Source organism: Gouania willdenowi, chromosome 15, assembly GCF_900634775.1.
Source record: "Gouania willdenowi chromosome 15, fGouWil2.1, whole genome shotgun sequence".
NCBI lineage: Eukaryota > Metazoa > Chordata > Actinopteri > Blenniiformes > Gobiesocidae > Gouania > Gouania willdenowi.
The window spans coordinates 20,916,741-20,934,515 of NC_041058.1; the positions used below are offsets into that span (position 1 = coordinate 20,916,741).

The 17,775-nt window shown below is 38.4% G+C and overlaps 1 protein-coding gene across 1 annotated transcript in view; it reads right to left on the bottom strand.

Moving 5' to 3' along the window:
* macrod2 (mono-ADP ribosylhydrolase 2) overlaps positions 1–17,775 on the bottom strand; it is a 491,286-nt gene that overhangs the window by 338,868 nt on the left and 134,643 nt on the right. The gene's annotated exons all lie outside the window — the stretch shown is intronic.

Consider the following 17,775-nt stretch of genomic DNA (forward strand, 5'->3'; position numbering starts at 1 on the left):
TAGTTAAAGCTAACTGATGTGTGGGAGGGGCAATTGGTGATATAACACAAAAGTCCACCACGTTCTCCCCAATCCCTCGAATTGTATGTATGCTGTGACCTATTGGGGGCGCTGGTCAAATGCCTACACTCTAGACACAATTAGACGAGAACTGCAGCTGTGTGTGCTTTCTTGTTTCTTCGCCACTGAGAAAATTCAACGCCTACAAGTATACAGACTTGCAATGTCTTATTAGGTAGAAACCCACCTCTAGCTCACATAGTAGAAGCTCCCTATAGTGGTGATCGAAGAGCGTGAAGAAAGTGTCAGCTTGGTGTCAATTACTTGTCAGGCCTTGAAGGTTGAATAGTAGGGATAAAGTCTTGTTTGCACTTTGCAGGTGGAGTTGGCTGGTGGTGGGAATGTTTCAGCTGGTCTCAGAGGTCTAATCTTCCCTAGCTATAGCTACAGTCCATCCCCCCACTAACTGTAAAAACAATGTATCCCTATGGTACCGAGCTGATTCATGCTGTTTTATCAGGGTCAGAACTAGAGTCAGTAGAGAGGAGTATTGTCTCTCGCTGTTTGATGAACTTGTTTATTTTCTCTACGTGTGCGGGGAAGTCCAGAACAAAATAATTGGCATGCAGCATGTTTATCCTCGACTCAAATATTTAATGTTTTTCCAACAAACCTGAATGCTTTGTGCAACACTGAAAACCAGAGCAAAAAGCTGAACAAGAGCTTTCTGAATAATTTCCTGATATCACCCTCTTTAATGCCCATTATTCTGCTAAGTATGCTCTTCTATCAACTATGGCATGTGCTAATGCTGGTCTCGCAGTAGAAAGCCAGCATGTTTCATTGGGTTTGAACAGCTTTGCTGCCCTCTCAATTTCTGATATTAATCTTCTTCTCAGCAGTCACCTCTGCATGTACTATACCTAATGTTTGTATACACTCACCATGACTCCCTGTAAAGCAGCCCTTCTCACATAGTGGGGCGCAGGGTGCGATGCCGGGGGGAGGGGTGTGGGGGTGGAACAAGCTGTACCAAAGTAAAGTGTAACTGCACATCACATTCACTACTGTAGGTGGTATAGTTTTTGCAACGAGCTTGCGTGCACACAGCACAGAGCAGGAAATGTGAAGAGCAGTAAACAAACCCCCAATATTTTCTTCTTCCTAGAGGGGGGGCGTAACAAAAATATTTTTTTTACCCTTTAAAACTTTGGCATTATGTGCCCGATACTGCTGACATGGGTTGTTATCCTAACAATATTAATGATTTATTAGTTGTGTCTGATGAAGTGAACTTCCGTTTCCCATACTCTTATTTTTCCTCTAACGACCTCTGATTAAAGAAATAGATAAAGGTAAATGAGAACATGTTACACAATTACAATTATTTTTTGACACTGCCACACACTTTATTTGACATCTGTTTTTAAAGAGTAAATAAACCACAGAATATTTATTTTTCTTCCCTGCTGAGAACAAATGTATTTGGATTTGAATTAGTGCTGTTGATTGATTATTGTCCAACTCTTCCCATTTTAGTCAAAGTGTTTCAGATTGGTATATATTATAACAGTAACCGCCCTCTAATCAAATTTTGCTATTGGCTAAGAACGGTGATCTGTGATGTTATAGTGGCATCTAACATCACAAACCAGTACGGTTAGCCCCGCCCCTCATATAAGGCAAGGCACCCGTGGACTCTGCAATCTGTGGTGAAGGTTAGATTAAGATAATTGTGAATAAAGAAGTTTAGTGAGTATTGAGTAAATAGTTAGCATAGCATATATTTTTTCTGTATAATTCATCACTGTAACCTCACAGCTTGACTGTTGTAAATATCTGTATCATATTTGTATATTTGTATTATTATTATTATTATTATTATTATTAATCTTACTTTATTTTTTACTACTGTAATGTGTGTGTATCTGATCCTTATTTTTAACAGTCTTACTTAATTATACACTTATTTAATGTTAATTCTTTGTTAAACGTTTTATTCTTTTATTTGTGATTTTTTTCTTAAGAGGCTGTAACAAAAACAATTTCCCCCTGGGATCAATAAAGGAATTCTGATTCTGATTTTTCTTTGGAGACTTTATAGTATAGACTGGGGCGTGTCTTAACTGCTATAGGACCTCCACCATAATCTAGGCTTTTTTTTGCATGTCAGCCAAAACCTCAGGGCTTAGTCACTCTTTAACCTAGACAACACATTGTTTACTATACTTAGTCTACTGATGTTCCACTGCCACCTCTACCTTCCTGAGAGTTCCTCACCTTTATCCCTTTTTTAGACTCCATCCCTGTTTAAACATTTCACTGCAATTCTCAGAGATCTGTCAGCAGCACACACATGCTGCAGCTGTATTGTGCAGGTGATAATGAAGTGTCTAGGAAAAGGGATTCGGTGGAGTGGTGGGCATCATCCCTGTGGTATAAACATTCACCTCTCCCTCAGGAAGGACACATGAAGTGTCTTTCACCTCGGTCCAGCTGCCTGTCTCAGTGTCACTCACAGCTTGCCATACTAGGGTGACTGCTGTGCCTCTTGGGAAGCAACAGCAAAGGGATGAACACATCAACAGGCTCTGCTCCTGGGGGACGTTCTGCGTTTTATCCAGTGACACTCGCCTGTTTATTTGGCATAGTGGGTCTGAATTGAGCATAACAGGCACAGGGAAAGAGAGGATCTTCACCAGGGGAGTAGGCCGATACAGTGAGAGATAGAGAGTGAAATAGGGAAGGAGAGCAGAGGAATGGAACTGCTCCTGGTTCCTTTGGTCAGACAAAAAAGATGACAGCTTTCCTCTGGAGCATGCTCTGCTGTCCCTGGGCTGAAACCTTTCTTGTAGGCAAGTGGCCTGTCAGACACAGCTAACTAGGCTGCCCCATGAGAGAAGGAAAAAGCTTGACAGTTATTTACTAGTTAGCAATAGTGCCCTCACAATGGGTCAGTTCCTGTATGGAAGGTTTCAAAGAAGCATTTCTGATGATCTGCCAAACAGCACCTTAGAGATTGCCACATGAATATTTAACTTTACTGACCATAACAATTTGTTTAAAGACCGAATAACAGCGCAAAGTTGCATAAACGCCTCAATTCACTAGCCCTAACCTACAATATCTGAGAACAATCTGAGATCGGTCCATGGTGGTAATGCACAGTATTTATTGGACTTTCAGCAGCATAAAAACCAACGTGTTTGCAGCATACAGTGTGGAACCATGTGGTCTAATGTGTATGTGAGCTGGCTGCACTTACCAAAGCAGAATGAGCATTTGCAATAACACATCCGACTGAAACTAAACCATTAAGCAATGGGGACATTTAAACAAACATGAGCTAACACATCCATTGGTGTCAACACTGTAACTTACCCTCAAACGTTTCTGTGCGGTAACATATTTATGACAACAACTGGAACGCAAACTGGACACCTAGATTGGATTGTTAAAACCACACTGGAGTTTGAGAAATACACAGAAGCCTCATAAAACTTGGAGCAAACCAATGAAGACAAAGGAAAAATGCAACTTAAAAGATAACCCAGCCTCTACAAATGTCTGGATGTTCCAAAAGGATCCACATAATAGCAGGTTCATTGATCCCCAATGACTCTTTGTTTCCTTTCAGCACAATTAGATACAATAAGTGAATGAAAGTTGATGAGAAATAGGAAATATATATATACAGTCAATGTATTTCTACTGTTCACAGTTCACATGTTTGTGTAAATGTTGGTCTGTCTTTATTTCTGACAATTGTAACACCGGACCGCCACGAGAGAAGTCACGCTTTTTAAAATGTTTTTAAAGATTATACACGCGTGACACTTATTTTGTTTTTATTCCAAGATATTACATCATGTTATTAATAGTACGACATGTTTGTTAAAATCCTTTGTGGGGATTTGTGTCTAAGCTATTGCTGCCTCTTGTGATGTCCTTGTGAGAGCCTTGGCATGATTGGTGAGATTATAGGACGATGGTGATGCCATGCTAAGAACTGTCTCCGTCTGTCAGATCTCATCACTTCTGTGGCGCGTTGCTGGGAGCATTGGGACTAAAAGTGACCACTGAGTCAAGTGACAAGACAGTTCAGTGTCTAGTTACCTCAAAATGAGAAGCACACTCTCAACAAACACGCACATTAACATTCAGAAATGCTCATGAACATGCTATTGTGCAAGAAAATCATGTCGTATATAAATAGTAAATAGTCCAAAACATTTTGATGAAATACATATAGTTAAAAGCGTGCAAAAGAAACTAAGGTGGATAATCCACCTTTGGAAACGAGCTAAAAAAAAACCAGGCACAATAAAGCCAATGTAGGATCCAAATGTGCTCTGACACTGCAGTTCAGTAATGAACTGAGCTGTCCAAAATCTTAGCAACTGACCCGGAAACGCTGGTGCACAAGCGGGGTTTGAGGTAGAATAGGTGGGATTGGGGGTTGATGGGGTGTCATGTATGATGTGATGCAGGATGGAAGAGAACTGAGTTCACGCTGTTCTCGCCCTCTTCTTGAGCCCTGTGGTGGTTTTATAAAAAACAAAAGAAAGCGACAAACTGGGTCGATGCAATGTACAGATATTCTAGTGCAAGCTATCAATTTTCCATTTAAAGACAGTGAGTGGAAGCATTAAACCGGGGGTGTCCAGACTACGGCCCACAGGCTACCTGCAGCCTGCCGTTCTTTTTTAATTAGTAAAGTAAAAAATATAACAGATTATGCCCTGAGGAAAGCAGATTCTACGAAAAACATAATTGATCAAACAAGAACCGTAATATTTCAGGAACTACCTTAGTGATTGGAACAATTAGCCAATCCCCATCTTATCTTTTCTATGTCAGCTGCCCTAAAAATAAACGTGTTTGAAGGATTAACAAATAGCCTGCTTAGAAACAATTACCAAAGAGGAAAAAAGTATAAAAGGTACGTGAATTGATTTACGACAAGAAACCCAGTACTTTTAATAGTGAAAATAAATGTTTTATTCTTCACTGGAACTTGAGCCTGAAAAAGTTTATCACACTCCATGGGTGGAAGAGCTGCCATTTCAAACTGATAAGGTTCAGTGCTTTCTAAATGTGTTCTCTGATTCTGTGTGCAAAAAGAGATTTTAGAAGAGTACAGCACTCCACCTGAGATGACCCCTCAGCAGCAAAAGGTGTGCCAGTCTGAAAATGATACTGAAAATAAGCAGGCGCAGTTTTGAAACTCTGCTTTGCAATTTATATCAGAGATGCAACACTATTTTCCCACTGCAGTCAAACTGATGTTCAGTTCGTACAGGTAGAAAAAGGCCCATTTTAGGAGTCTTTGAAACCTAAAAAAACAAACGTTAAACACACTCCAGGGTTGGAGTCAATCATAATTGTAATCATGTAATTGGTAATTACAATTATGGCATAATTATAATTTAAAAAAAACTATAGCTTTTTAATTGTAATTGAGTTTAGATAATTGACTTAGAAATGTAACATGGTTAAAATTAAAATTGACAATTTTAATAGAACTTTCATGACATTTACAATGTACAGTTCTACACATATGTACTTAATTATTAGACTATGTTTCATATCATGTTTTTCCACATTTTACCATTTAAAATAAATGTAAAGCGAGGGGTATACTGACAACAAGTTCTGATGAACCATGGCTGGGCCCGCGGAAGGTCTCCGCGCCGAATAGCACGTACCCACGTACCCGAGAATTCAGTCAAATGACTCGGTTCCACCGATCAAAACAAATTAAATTATTCGACGTAAACTCGTAATCTACATTGAATTGCCTTTGAAACAATATATCACCCAACTACGTATGTTCCGATAAATTTAGAAATGACCAGAAAAGGGGGTGGGCCCCCGTCTCCCCCTCTTTCAAAAAGGTCTTGACATCCGCTCATAGAATGTGCATGTCAAATTAAAGCCGGATTCAACGAGCATTGACGGAGGAGTAGTCAGTTAGAAAAATGGGACCCCCGTGGCACATACGGAGTAATAGGCCCCATTCATATATTGGTATGTGTCAATGATTCGGTACTACCAACTGTCGTAATATTTGACTTGCAAATAAATGAGAAATCGGGCTTCAATTGTTGAATTGCTGACCAACGTTAAAAATTGCTGGTACGACAATATAGTGATTAGTGATCATGCAGCTGTGTCTATGGAAATATGTTTCGGTAAATTCGCTCAACATTCTCAGAGGTGGAGATTTCAGACACACTGGTTCCATGACCCAACTTTTCTTAAATTAATAGATGCTTGCATAGATAACTATTTTCAACTAAACACAGTTGAAACATCTGCCAGTGTGAGATGGGAGGCCTTTAAGGCATACATAAGAGGAGAAATGATTAAGCACACAAGTTCCAAGACTAAACAAAATAATAAGAAAATTCAAACTCTGGAAAAACAAATCAAAACATTTAAATTAGAACTTTATGAGAGCAATAATATGGATAAGCAGCAAGAATTAGCAGTAATGAGAGCCGAGTACAATAAACTGACAATTGACAAAGTTGCAAAAAATCTTTTTTGGACCAAACAAGCATGTTATGACCAGGGAGAGAAACCAGTCAAACTACTGGCCTGGCAGGTAAAAAAAAAATGCAAGCTAAAAGAACAATTAACAGTATAATGACAACATCAAACATTTTAACAGAAGACCCAACTGAAATTAATGCTACCTTCAGAATTTTTTATGAATTATTGTACAAGTCAGAATATATACGAGACAAACAAAAACAAGAGACATTTCTTGACCAACTGCAATTTCAGACCCTATCTGAAGATGAAAAGGAAGCACTAGGCAGTGAATTAACAGTAGAAGATCTTTGCGAGGCTATTGGCAGCATGAGCAGTGGGAAAGCACCTGGTCCTGACGGAATACCTATCAAGTTTTATAAAACTTTCAAACTGAAACTCGTACAACCACTATCAGGCATGTTTAATGAATCATTTAATACAGGAACTTTACCACCAACGTTACTATTAGCTATGATAACTGTAATATTAAAACTTGATATTCATCCTTTAGGCCCATCAGTTTAATGGGATGCGATACTAAAATATTATGCAAAGCTCTTTCTAAAAGGTTAGAAAACTATCTTCCCCAGTTGATTAGCAATGATCAAAACGGTTTTGTACTGAAACAACAAGGATTTCATAACATGAGAAGAGTTTTAAATATATTGTTTGAGAAAAAGAATGCAAAAGATACTGCAGTGTTGTCAATTGATGCCAGCCAAGCATTTGATAGGATAGAATGGGGATATATTTTTGATTTGCTTCCCAGATATGGACTGGGTGAAATTTTCTCAAATGGGTTAAAATATTGCATCCAATAGCAGAAGTATTGACAAATAACATAATCTTCAAACCCTTTAATTTGCAACGTTCAACCAGACAAGGCTGCCCACTGTCTCCAATGCTGTTTACTTTAGCCATAGAATCCCTCGTAATTGCAGTAAGAACACAGAGATATATCTGGCATTAGAATTTGGGACACTGAACATCGCATATCATTATATGCGGACGATATAATTTTTTTTCTAACACATTTGAATAATAGCGTCCCAAATCTGATCACATTAATTGAAAGATTTGGTGAATTCTCCGGGTACAAAGTGAACAAATCTAAATCAGTATTATTACCTCTAAACCAAGAGGAAAGGCTCAACCCCATTATAAATACACCATTCCCTGTCACACAGGATGAATTTAAGTATTTGGGTGTTTGGATAGCCCCCAAAGTTGGGGACATTGTTTCTATAAATTACGACCCTCTGGTGGAGACGGTGGTAAAGACGTTGGATCGATGGTGTAATTTGCCAATTTCAATGATTGGACGAATACATTTAATTAAAATGTCTATTCTGCCTAAATTTATATATCTTTTCCAGGCACTTCCATTCCCATTACCAAGTAATTTTTTAAAGAAAATTAATAATATGTTTAGCCAATTTATTTGGCACAACAGGAAAGCTAGACTTTGGCTTAGGTTATTATATCTACTTTATGAAAGAGGAGGACTTCAGGTACTATTGGGCTACACAATTATGCTCTGCAATGTCTTATTTTCTATCTTCCACACCACCTGCGTGGGTGAATATTGAACGAAGATCGGCTTCAAATTTACCACTAAACCAATATTTATATTCCTCAGATGTTAAAGTATTAAAAAAATGGTGAACCAATAGTTTTGTCACAATTTACTCCTATCTGGGGAAATGGACAATTCAAACCTGGTAAATCAGATGGGAGATTTAAATCATGGGCAGAAAAGGGCATTAGGACAGTTTCCGATCTTTATTTTGAGGGCAGCTTTCTCACGTTTGAACATCTTTGGCAGAGGTACCAGATTCCCAGAAAACATTTTTTTAAATATCTACAACTAAGAAGTTTCATAGCATCAAAACATCAGACAATGGCGACCATACCTCCACTATCAGCGATTGAGGAAATTGTGTTTAATAATTTGGATGGTAAAAGACACATAACTAGATTCTATAAACTACTGGCAGGCTGTTCAACAAAATCAACAGCAGATCGATTAAACGCTTGGAGAACAGATATACAAGAAGACATTCGCGATGAAGATTGGAGGATGCGTTTGAAGCATTTGTATACTTGGAATATACCCCAAAGGTTTTACAAGAAGTGTGAATGCAAAAGAAATAAGAATGATTGACTTTGGTCTTCTCCATGCAATGAGAATGATTGCACTAAGCTGGAAAAATACAGAACCACCATTGTTTGGAATGTGGAAGAAAGAGTTTATGAGCAGCGTTGGGCTGGAGAAATTATCATATATGATTAGGGGTAGACATAGAGAATTCGTTGACGTTTGGGATTCATTGTCCTTCTTGGCTAATAAGTCGTGTGTCACTGACTGAAGAGAAAATTGTTCATTCACTTAAATTGATTCATTTCTATCTTGAGTTTTTTTTTTTTTTTGTTTTGTTTTTGTCTGAAGTGGTTGTGGCACCATGTGAGGGGATGTTTGTGTTGTCTGTTTTGTAAAAAAAAAAAAAAATGCAAAAATTAAATAAAAAACATTGTTAAAAAAAATGAAAAAAAAAAATTACTCCAACCCAGACACTCTTACCAATCCCAAAAATGATTTGTTCACAATAGAAACATCTTTAAACGCTTACTTTCCCAAGCTTAGATCAATCTGTATTTTAAAGTGTAAAAATAGTTTTCATTTTGCTAAAAAGGGCAAACATGCGAGTTAGAAGAGAACCCTATGAGAATAAGCATATCTCCGTGTGGTCCTGTTAGCTTGTTATTCCACAGCTATAGAGTGGACACAGTACAGTTTGATATGCTCCGACATGCATTTTTCCAATTTAAACAATACATTTTTCTTTTTTTTCACACTGCTGTGGCAAAGATCAAATGATGCCATCAGCTGGGTAATGATGTGGCTGCTGCGGGTAATGGCTGGCAGTTCCAACAGAAATGAATGATATATAGGTGTAGAAATATGGAGACACATAAAAGGCCATAGGCTCTCCTTACTCTTGTTAGCTAACTGGCACCTTTTTTTTTTTTTAAACTACACCAAATGCTCCCCTATGTGTTGTTGGCTTAGCATTACACAACTGACCACTCTTGTTAGCGCTGAATTTAATTGTACAATGACTTAATTCCCTTTCATCTCAGCATTTTTTTTTTAAACACTCTTCTTTCTCACAGTCCCCCGTTTCTTCTAGCATCCACATTTCTTCTTACATTCCCATTTCAATGCAATGCTAATCCTAAATATGGAACACACTGTGGTGGGATAAAATGAATGGGCCAGTCACTCTGCATCAATTAGTCCATCCATCATTGCTGATTGTGGGGTAGGAGGAGGGGGATCCTTGTGGTGAATGCTCTCTGTGGAAGCACAAGGGAAACAATCTCACATTGAAATTTTCCTCTATCTGGGTACAGCAAACTGCTGTCCAGCACAGGACCTTGTGCATGTTTTTTCAGCAGGCTGCCCTCTAAATGTCTAAATTGTATCATCCTTCTGACAATACACCTTTTCGCGTGACGTCAGCACTTGACAGCAACGCGCGCCACCATTTTAAGAGTGGTAATCATTTGCCTGACAACCGCTATTTACCGCTGATATCATGGTGGAGATTTTGCAGTCTGGCTGATTTTTATCGTATAATGCCCAAATCCTGCGTAGTATTTGGCTGTCATAACCACGCCTGGCTGAAGGAAGAGATACCGACAGAAAAAGGCCAGAAACCAAAAAGATGGATCCAAGCACTGAGGCAAACAAACGTAGATGGAACTACATGGCGCCCAATATCAAAGTGGTCGTATGTTTGCAATAGACATTTCGTTAATGATAAGTTGTGTATTTTGGGGCTCTAATTTCTTCCTGACTGATTTCATGACATTGATTATGAATTAGCCTACATTTAAATTGTAATTTATTCAGTAATGACTGAAATGTTTATGGCTAATATGTCTTACTTGAAGACAAGCAAAGAGATGCCATGGCTGTTAATGAGCTACTCGTAAATGGCAGGCAATTGGAGATCTGGCCATGTTGTCGGGTCGTTTTTCCATGAACCTTGAGGTGCTCGTTATGGACATGATTCCAAACCAACCAGATATAACTTCCCTTCATATCGGTGCTTGGCCTTTGGCTCTAATCTGCTGAAATATTCATACAACATTGAGTAAAACCTTCGTGTTGTCCGTGGTAAATAGTGTAAATAGCGGTTGTCAGGCAAATGTAAACCCCTCTTAAAATGGCAAAGGGCGTTGCTAAGGCAAATGTCCCGGATGATGATGTCACCGCGAAGAGGTGTATAGCATTCAGTTATTTTAACAGCATGGGGACATTTGATCTCATTACTTTTTAGTGTAAAACTCATTTCATTTGTTTTTCTAATGTCTTCATTGAGTTTCTTGCCACGTCTTCATGCACACCAATATTGTCGCAGAAAGACTAAATTTGATTAAAATGGATTGTAAAGTATTGAAAGCTGGTTGGCAGCAGCTAATAGTTAGCTCAGCATAATGCAGGTGAAACACTGATGACTAAAACTGCCTGACAAAAGAAGTCCCCATTATGCTGAACGAGGAAATGGCTACCTGTATACTCCAAGCCATTGCCATTCAGCTCTTTTTATAAATACGGTAAGAGCTTGAAGTGTTTCTCAGTGCAAAGGGTCAAAACGAAACAAAAAAACAGCTTCCATGTCCCATTTTCACGCTCTCTTACACAAGCCTTATTTGCCCCACTTTAAAAAGAACACAGTCTGTTTCCGGGGATTGCACCTAACTTTAGGAAGCAGTATATTCCTCCTCAAACCAAGGGTAGAGAGGGTATGCATCCATGTAACCTGAGCAGCACACTATCCAGCCGCTAGTATTGTAGTGACTATCCACTTAACCATCACACAATCATCACTGCTAATGATTCTGACAGATCAGAACTCCTGACATACTGTTGGCCCTGCATTTTTCTAATTAAAAAAAACACATCTGGATCAAAGCGTTCGGCATCTAGATCAAGGCACACTCGTGCAAACTTTCCTTAATAGTGATTTTATTCAATTGATTCTTCAAAAAATGGCACAATTTACTATGCACCAATGCATCTTGGGTCACTTTTTGAAGAGACACATGACCCTATTCCACTCTGCCAAGGATGTAATGATTTCATTAGCGTTTATTAATTTGTTGGCCTTTTAGCAGGATCATGCCAAAAGTACAGATTTTGATTTTTTATTTTTTTTTTTTACAAAAGGTAGACCTTACACAATTAAAACATCCATCAATTATTTTATTTTTTTATTCTTTTATTGTTTTAGAGGCCCGGAAAATTAACAGCTTCTGAATCAATTTAAAAAAAGGAAAATCATTTTGGCAAAATTGTAAAAAAAAAAAAAAACCCAATATATTTGTTAGTAATTAACTGATCTTGACCAACGTAATTTGACAGTTATGTTGGGTTGGTTACTCAATTACCCCAAAGAGGGTTGCACATTTGATTGCAATTAAAAACAAAAATAGGGGTAACCATATGGACCTACAATATTGTTATTAATGGGAACATAAATATCTTAAAGGGCTTTAAAGTAGGCAGTGGCTATCCGTACGGTTGCCGTATCAATATACCAAAATTCTATACGAAGCGCCCCTATTTGGCCAGTTTAGGTCGCGTGACTAAGACTAAACCTTACCCTAAACCTTAAAATTGTTGCGATATAGGGTTATAACTTAACCCTAAACCTAACCCTAAGACACTACGTACCAATAGCACCCCGTCGTTGTCCGTACGGCAATCGTACAAATAGACACTTTCTTTAAAGTATGAATGATAGTGATGCCATGATCAGGTTCACTTATACAGATAACTGCTAATATCAAGCAAAGAAGAGATTTGATGCTTGGTGGAGGTTTGCGCTCTCAGAGTGCTCTTGTTTTTGTTTTTTAAAAATGATCAAAGAATCAATACAATACATATCTAAATTGTGTTATTAAAGTAAGTAAAAAAACGCAAAAACCTGTCCCTTTTACAACTTTTGTTACCGGTAATACACAGAAGGAATATTTTACGTGTTTCTCTGATAAATAGTTCTTAAAAGCAGCTCAAGCTCAAGCAACATCCCAGTATATAATATGACGCGCCATGGGAAAACCAGGAATAAGTCAGCATGAGCGAAATGGAGAAAAAGAACAAAACCCCTCTTTTTCTGAGAAAATGGTGATTTTTTTTGTGTGCAAAATATGCTAGTCTAAGTTATAAAGAAAAGCACTCCATGCTTCAAATACCCATATCGGAGGTTTTAAAACTGTAAACTCTGTCATTGAAAATGATGAGCCACACCTAAATGGTAGTGCAGCAAACAAATCCCTGGTGTGCACTGCAGACTGAAAAATCTTTGCAATCAGTAATTTTATGATATTTAGTCAGCTCCGTGGGGAGAACGATCTCGGTCATATGTTATGCTAATGGATGTTACTACTGTCTGTAAACTGAGGATCATCAGTAAAGTGTGAAATTTACAGATTATGAAAATACCACTTCTCTTCTTTGGATGATTACCTAGTTTGTTGACTTCCATGGAGCTGCAGAGCATCACAAAACACTATCCTGTACATCAACTTGAAATCCTCCCCCCCACACACCCCCAGCCCCCACCCCCTGACAGATCAGCACTATGCACTCGTCCCCTGCAATCTACTCAACAAACAAGCCCAGGGCTAGACCCAGACATAAGTTGATGGGTCACCTGGGGGTGACAGGAAAAGAAAACAGAGCTCCTTGCATAACGAATGGTGATCGAGATAAGCACAGTGAAGGCACTTAAGAATCTTGATAAGGGATTATCCAAACATGTCTCAAACTGAATACACTGTCTTTTTAGGCACACTGAAGCACAGTGGGATCAGGTCCAGGAGTTACTATATATTTCATAGCTATGCTGAGATTGCATGTCTAAAAATAAGATAAACTGTAATAATCAGAAATAAGATATGACATGAACTTCAGAAATTAATATGTTATCCATTCATAATCTGAGATATTTATAGGAAGTCATGTATTTAGTGATATAATATTCATTCTTGAAACATCTACTCATGTCTTCAGAACATGGCGCCGTCCTAAAAAGGGAGGATAGAGGTTCATATCATTCGTTATTTGTGCTGAATCAAGACAAACCAAAGATTAGCTTTTATAAGTCAAGCTGATGGTCATCAGAATGCTATATAGCAAAGAATGCTATAGATTAGTGGTCCCCAACCATCGAACTGCTGACTGGTTCTGGTCTGAGGACCATTTCAACCAAGCCACAAAATAAGAAAAAAAGTTTCAAAAATATATGTATTTTGTTCTCAGGTTTGCTACATCACACCATGCACCGAGAGCAGCCGGAAAGCACGAGAATCATCCAACACACGCATCTCAGTGTGGCGGACAAACATCACAAACACAAACACATTTGTGTGCACGCACACGCCACTACTCTCCCTCCCAGGAATTTTGGTCTGAATATAAACTGATTAATGATGATTCTCTAGTCAGAAAAACTCAATATAAGAATATGTTTCCATGTTTCCCCCAAAGGTCAGAGCTTTGGAACCGCTATACACTTTATAGAAATTAAATTAGGAATGTATTGCCATTATAGAGGTAATTCCAAATTGTCTACTGAGAAAAAATGATTATAATGATCTTGTTATGTCATTTTGAGTCTTAATCCATTAACCACAAGACCAACACAACATCCGGGCAGGATATATTTAAAAAAAAAAAACTAATTATTTACACTAAAACCAGAACCATGTGTCAGTGCTTGATCCTTTCAGATCCTTTTAGTCACTTGAGTCTCTTGGGACGTGATATTTGAATGTAAACCGACCATACAACGTTTGTTGAATATTTTAATAGTACACATGTACGGTAAATATGGGACTGTTTTTATGTGTTGTTTTTAATTGTTAGTTTAAAAAAAGACAAAAAGGAAAAACCACCACAAGACGATATACACAAAAATAGATCAAAACACAATATTGACAATCAAAAAGCAAACAGAAAATTTGAAAAAATTGGGTATTCACTCAAAAAATTAATTTCAAATAAGTTATGGAAATTTTGGCAGAAGGTTTAGAATGCACAACCTAATTATGTTTAAATAGCAGGGTTTTAACTTTTTAAATTACTGCCGTAAAAAAAACGACCGAATGTAAACGTGTTTCGCGCATGCGTTGAAAGGATCTGAAAGGATCGGGCACCGACACTATGACCTGCACTGCTTATAAATTGTATAAAGGCGACATAGTCCTATAGTCAAGCTTCTGTTAGCGATGAAAGACCCTGTAAGTTCAGTGAGTCATGACAGCCGGTGGTTAAACTGGCTGAAGTTGGACACAGCAAACAGTGTGCTGTGTCCAATTTGATTGGAGTAAAAAAAGAGGTGCCCCACTCTGAGAGGAGCATTTTGTCAGGGTGGTGTAGTCAAAGCCTTATGCTAAATGGCCAACAGTTCTGGTTAGAATGCTAATGAGCAAATTTCCCTCCTGGATGGAGACATCAAAGGCAAGTGGGCTTCATGCTATCATTACACGACTCACTGTGTGCCTCAGCTTTTGTGTTTGTGCACGTGTGCGCAAAAAAAAAAATCTAATGAGAGTCAGAATAGACAACATGATGTTTACATTAGGTCTATTCTTTTGGGACAGTGCCAGCATCCAGCCATGCTGTGACACACGTCACATGATCAACCTGGTATCATTCATAATTACCCTCTATTCAGGGAGGCCTCATTTAGCATAGCTATTATCAAAGATCATTGTTATTTCCCCCTATGCTTGTTTGGAGTCCCAGTGAGACCAACATGTCTAACACAGATAACAGGACTATTTTGGTTAGCCCCATTGTGTACATAATACCAAGGATGTGTACCCAGGGAGGATTTCCATCAGTGATTTTGAAGGATTTAGTAGAGCATCAGGGCAAAAGAAACTTTCAATTTGAGTTTTATTTTTGCCTCCATGTAAACTGCTGCAAATTAAATTGCATGTTGCAGGTTTTAGAGTGAAAATCTGATCTCAGGTTTTACATTTTTTCTGGATGAAAAAGCAAAACAGACGAATCAGAAAAACGCTGTCGCTTTTAACTGAGACTACATAACACTCCAGTAAGTGGAGAAATAAAAGAAACCCTGAAATATGACGTGGACCGGCGTGTTCTTGTGTAGAAGGTTAACTAAATATGACAAAAGTGAAGATTTTCTATCTTTTTGCATGCAAATATATGGTCCACCGCTAGAACTTTGTGAAACACTAGACTCAGGTGTGTGAGGCCAGCATGATGGATCACCCTGTAGTGAAGCCGCACCTCTGCAGAGCCCTGAGGAGACAGCTGTGAGATAATGATGGTCCTGGATGAGAGCACATCTCCTCCTCACATTGATCCTCACTGCCACCGAGGCAGGAGGTCTTCACATGGCAAACCCAAGATAGAGGCACGGTGCTGGCCAGCAGGAGATGTTGGGCGGGGTGACAGGAAAGAGAAGTGATGAGCGAGTTCGGCTGCCACACGCGTGATAAAAACACTAAGATAAACCCCCTTCTGGCCATGAGATAAAATACACTTTGTTTTCAAGGAGGGAGGAGGGGATGTTCGTGGATAATTGTAATCCACACATAATGGCTATAATCATTAGTCTTTGGCAAGGCCAAAAACACTTGCTTCAGAAGAATTATACACAAACATTCATGGAACTTGAATTGTTGTGCTTATTATTAACATAATGAGAGTGAATGTTTGCATTTTAGAGTTAATCGACCCTGTATTTTGTGTCTGTCTCTCTTGGTAGGAAGGGCATCGCTGGAAGTCAATTAACAAGAAGGCAAAAAGCCTTGCTCTGAAAAATGTTCCGACTACAATGTAAATTCTTCCTGAGATAACAAGCACAGCTTCAAGTCGCAGTTATCTGAGGTGGGTGTTTTTTTTGGTTTTTTTCAGTGCGACGATAATTGACACATTATCCTATGTTTCAGTGATGACACATGCTGTTCATCATCATTTTGTCACTGTTTTATTGAAACTAAGCAGTCTGTGATTCCATATTATGAGTTTAAGAAACAAGATCAATGAGTAGAGCCAAGACGCTGAACTGTAAAGTGTGTTGTGCCACAAAACAACAATAATGAACATATAATAGAATAGAAAATTGCTTCTGGTGTTGATCTCTACACAGCAAATCAATAGCGTAAGTCGACTCCAACAGAGACAGACAGCAATCAGCAGGACAGTGTGATGTGATTTATCGGGCCAGGCTTGGTTATGGAGACACATGTTTGTAAACTCTGCTCTCAGTCATAGAAATGCTTCAAATAGTTGCTGAGGGCCTCTCTATTTAACTGACAGATTGGAATTCCATGCTGCAAGTTCGCTGTCTAGGCTGTGAATGAGAAGAGATAAGGACCTACTCCTGCAAAATTTCATGCAGATGAGGTGTTTTTACTTTGGTACATCCTCTAATGGACACAGAGTGAAATAATATGGCTTCTGAAGGCAAATGCGACCCAAGTCCGATCTGTTAAAAACAGTTTCAACAGCATAAAATTACATTTTGCAATGCGTCTGCTGTCTGAACGGCCAGGCTGTATTTATTTGACATTTAAGTTAATAGAATGTGAAAAACGTTATAATTCTGCGTCTCATGAGGAGCGGGAAAAATCCCAAACAGTAGAAGGACAGTGAGGTCTTAAAATGTATAACGGTAATTATTTAATATATTATGCATATCCGTGCCACACACACACCCAGATTAAATGCTTCCATGTTTAGCCTGTAAACTGAGTGCGTGCCTGCGTGGTCACCTGGACCACTTTTGCACATGCGGGTCACTTCAGGGTCATATTTAGTTTATACTCAAGCTTGCACAGAAAAAAAAAATGTTATTTTCCTCAAAAATATCAAAATTGTGAATGAAGACCAGCTGTCAGGTTGTCTTTTGCTAATTATTGTGTCCATTGGTTCCTATCAGCCAGGTGATGGACTCTTTTGAAAAAACGATATGCAATTTTACGTACATGTGCTGTATAAAAACCATTCAATCATACTCAATATTAGAGGGATAAAAGTGAGATAATTGAAGAAAATGTCATCATACATATTCAATGGCAGTCGTTGCCACTCGCAAATTTGGTAGGTTGAATCTTGTAGTGTTAATCGAAAACACCAAAAATAAATAAAGATCATAAAGTGAAAGTCAAAGTGTAATAATACAC